General features: G+C 35.1%; 1 pseudogene; it reads left to right on the forward strand.

Annotated features, from left to right (window-relative positions):
• Positions 1-3,521: 3,521 nt before the first annotated feature.
• On the forward strand, positions 3,522-3,741 carry LOC143381122 (cytochrome c oxidase subunit 7B, mitochondrial pseudogene; annotated as a pseudogene).
• Positions 3,742-4,233: the final 492 nt, after the last annotated feature.

The following is a 4,233-nucleotide window of genomic DNA, read 5'->3' on the forward strand; positions in this document are numbered from 1 at the left end:
CACTTAGCACATCCACAGCCCTAAATGTATCTCTTATGTGCAGTCTGGAGTTGGGTTTTGTTTTCTGAGCCAATTTGAAAATGGCTCTTTAAAATCAAAATAATTATATTCACATTTATTGATGGAATAATTAATTCACATTTATTGATGTTACAGATAACTTAGGTTTGACTGTGTCATATGACAGTTGCTAATTATATTAGTTATATTGTGTTTCTTTTTCCATGTGGTATAACTTTGTGGTATAACTCTTTAGATTTCATTTGATATTTAGAAAGTTTTGCATTTTTGTTCCTCTATTTATCTTTGTGCTTATAATTTATAAATATTAGACAATATTTAGTCATCTTTTGGCTAGATAAAGTTCATCTTGTTGTATAGGGTTCAACAAATATTTTCTTTTGAAAGGACTAATAGTAAATATTTTAAATCAAGAGGCAAAATAGAGGCTATTATATAAGTACTATTTTAAATACGAATACTTAAAAATGCAAAAACCATTATCAGTTCACACACACACACAAAAGCAACTGGTAACTGGCCAGATTTGGCATATGTACTCGGTGTATTCCAGAAGAAAAATTCATGGGTGTTCTTTTGTTTGTTTATTTGTGTGTGTGTGTCTTATTGGGGATTAGCACTACCATTGCACTACCTCCCCAGCCCTTTTCATTTTTTACTTTAAGACAGTGTCTTGCTAAATTGCCAAGGCCTACCTTGAACTTGGGATCCTCCTGCCTCAGCCTTTTGAATAGCTGGAATTACCTCTGTGTGCCACAGATCCCAGCATGGGCAAAGTATTCTTGAGTTCTTATATGTTTAAAACCATGTATCTTTATTTTGATACTTGAAGGACAGCTTGTCTGGATATAAAAATCTTTGATATGCTCCTTTTTTCTTTGACTTTCTTGAAAATGCTTCTTCACCATTATGATTTTCACTATTGATCATTTTATGTCAATTTTCCTAGGTCCATTGTGGGACATTTCATTTTGTACATTTGGGATTTTTCTTATTTTTGAAGCTTTCATTATAGTTTAAATTTTTTTTTTAGTTGTTAATGGATCTTTATTTAATTTATTTATTTATATGTGGTGCTGAGAATCAAACCCAGTGCCTCACACATATCAGGCAAGCACTCTACCATTGAGCCACAACCTCAGCCCCTCATTATAGTTTTAAATATAGTTCTGTTTCATTATTTTTATTTTGTTTTCAGGATTTGAAATCATTTGTATGTTGGATGTTCCTTGCCTGTTTTTCCATTTTAACTACACCCCCCTTTTTCTTTTTTAATCATATTTTTATTTTCCCATAAGTGGGCTTTTTTAAAAACTTTTCTTCTGTGTCTCTTAATTTAATTAAATTTTCATTTGAATCTGTTGTTAGATATCTTGTAACGTATTATTTGTTTCTGGGATATACGTCTTTAAAAAAAAAAAAAGAAAAACACTTTCCTGTTTTATTCAACTCATTGCTTTTCTATTTCTTTTTTACTATTTTTTCTTGCATTTTGAATTTTGATTCTATTTGGTTTCCCATGTCTCCAAATATTTGTTTAAGAATATTTTATGCAGTTTGCAATGTTGTATTACAGTTTGATTTTGCTTCAGGGTTAGGTATGGGAAATACATTTCATTAGCTGAAATGAATAATTTCTCCACTCCTTTGGTCTTCTTACAGCAGCTTTGTATAGAAGTGGTCTAAGTATTTGTTCAGAGGGTTCCTAGTTATCAGTGTTTAGGTAAGACAGCAGAATAAAATGCAGTTATTTAGTGAATTTTCTTAGTGGGGATGTTGTGGAGGAGGGGAAGATTTGGTATGTCTCATGGCTCTCTTTTGTGTCTATAGAATCATTAATTTTCTCACCTTCTTCTTTCCCTCCAAGGCACACATCTCAGGGCCACTACTACTACATTTACCTCTCTGTTTCCCTCAGAAGCAGTGATTCTCCAAGGCTGTCACTCTGGTCTCTTCCTTTCATGCCCCTTTCCTGTAGTCAGTGCCAGATTTGTTTTCAGCATTTCAGCACTTCATGTCAGAGTGCCTTTTCAGAGGGTGACTTTTGTCTGTTTCTAATTTTACTGCTTTTCTTTTTCCTTTGCTTCTTTTCCACATAGTATCCAAAAGTTGCTCTACTTTCTTTCTTACTCATAGGCCTGTAGTGTCAGTGGAAGCGCTGACACTATTTTTTGTTTTTAACTTTACTTTCAAGTAATTTGAATGTGTTTAAGTTGAAAGCATGGATCACATAAGATTTAACTGTACTTTTTAATTTTTTTTAAGGATGTTGCTATGATTTGAATGTTCCTTCCAAAACTCAGGTGTTGCCAATGTATTGTGTTAAGAGTCTGTGCTTAACACAATCACATTGGCAACACCTGAGTCTTTCTGATTAGCTTACAAGGGCTCCTCCCTAGGGAATGGGAGTAGGCACCCTTATAAACCAGCTTGAGGGAGTGTGTCTTCTTGTGTCTTTCTGCCTCCGTTATGTAAGGACACATCAAGAAGGCCCTCACCAGATGCTATTGCCTTGATCGTGGACTTCCCAGTCTCTAGAACTGTGAGAACATTAATTTCTAATTTTTTTTTTATACTTGGAATTTTAACCATTGAGCCACATTCCCAGCACTTTTCATTATGAGAGAGTCTTGATCAGTTACTTGAGGCTTTGCTAAGTTGCTGAGGCTGAACTTGAATTTGCAATCCTCTTGCTCAGTCAGCCCCTCTAGCTCCTGGGATTATAAAAGTGTGCCACTGTGCCCAAATGTATTTCTTATTCTTAATAAGTAATCCAGGCTCACCAACAGCACTAATCATAAGATAGATGTGTAGAGAGAACCTGTATTCAAGGGCTGACAGGAACTCTCCGGATTTAGTTTAAGGTAGAAAAAAAGTGGTCCTGTTGACAATTTGAATGTGGAGTTTCAGAGAAAAGGAATAGTCTAGGGTGCTTCTCAATTTACTAGCTGAGCAAATGGATAGAACTTGATTTAGAAGGGGAAAAGGAAGCTGTGGGAGGGGAGTTGGCATAGAAGAGACAAAGTCTTTAGCTTGGGATATCTTAACTTCCAGATATTTTTGACACATCCAAGTGAGATGTTGAGTAGGCAGTTGGTTTTACAAATTTGCATTGAGGGATAAATCAGGATGTGGTGTGGTATGGATATGAAAAGCCTTTCATTTGTGTTTTGCTCAGAGAACTTTGAAAACAGGTGCTTCTGAGTTGATTTGGGATAACACTTAAGCTGAGTCATGCTGCATTTGCTAAGATGTCTTCCAGTTGTGTCCTCTTCAGAAGATTAGCAGATAATTAATGTATTTTGAAAGGGTTAAGTGTTAAATAACTTAAAAAAACATAATGGCTGTATTGTCCTGATAAATATAGGAACAGAGAAAAGCGGAAAGAAAAAATTTTAAAAAATCACACATAATCCTGACACTTAGAAATAACCACTACCTGGAGCTAATTTGCCTCAAAACAGAACTGCAGTTGCCACAGTTTTACCTTCAGCTTCACAATGTTTCCTTTGTCCAAAAATTCACTATACTGTCTTCACATTCTAAATATTCAGCAAACAATGGCATAGCAAAGCCACCTGATGGTCATGACACATCCAGTAAATGTTGTATTGGCAAACAGCCACTTTCTATATGATATATGCACTGACACAAGTTGGAATAGAATGGAACCTGTCCCCTGTTGGTAGAGTCACTGCAAAGGAATGGAGAGATCAGTAATCATGCCAGCTGGTGTGATACTCGTTTCAAAAGCAACTTGTAAGTGATGCCAAGTTAAAGCACTGTGAATCCCCTAAAATATGGCATATTGAATAAATAATACACATTTGAAACCTTAAATTAGCCCCTACTAATATTTTGGTGTATATTTTTTCAGACCATTTTTGTATATAAACATTTATAGATCCAGATACTCACGTAAAAAGAAAAAGATGCAATCATACTACTCTCTGGTTCTTAAGTTTGCACATTAGTACCTCTCAGTGCCTTTCCAAATTTAATGTTAAACAACAAAAACAAAACAAAAAAACAACCACCAAGTCAATGTGTAGGTCTCAAAACCCTGTGTAAGTAAATAAGAACCTAAGAGAGGTGAATGAGTCTTTTAACAAGAAATATAGGTAATTAATATGATAAACTTCAGCTATAATTCTTTGCATAGCATTTAAAAACAAAACCCAGGGGCTGCTGCTGGGGCTCAGTGGCAGAGTG

Source organism: Callospermophilus lateralis, chromosome 15 (genome assembly GCF_048772815.1).
Source record: "Callospermophilus lateralis isolate mCalLat2 chromosome 15, mCalLat2.hap1, whole genome shotgun sequence".
Classification (NCBI taxonomy): Eukaryota; Metazoa; Chordata; class Mammalia; order Rodentia; family Sciuridae; genus Callospermophilus; species Callospermophilus lateralis.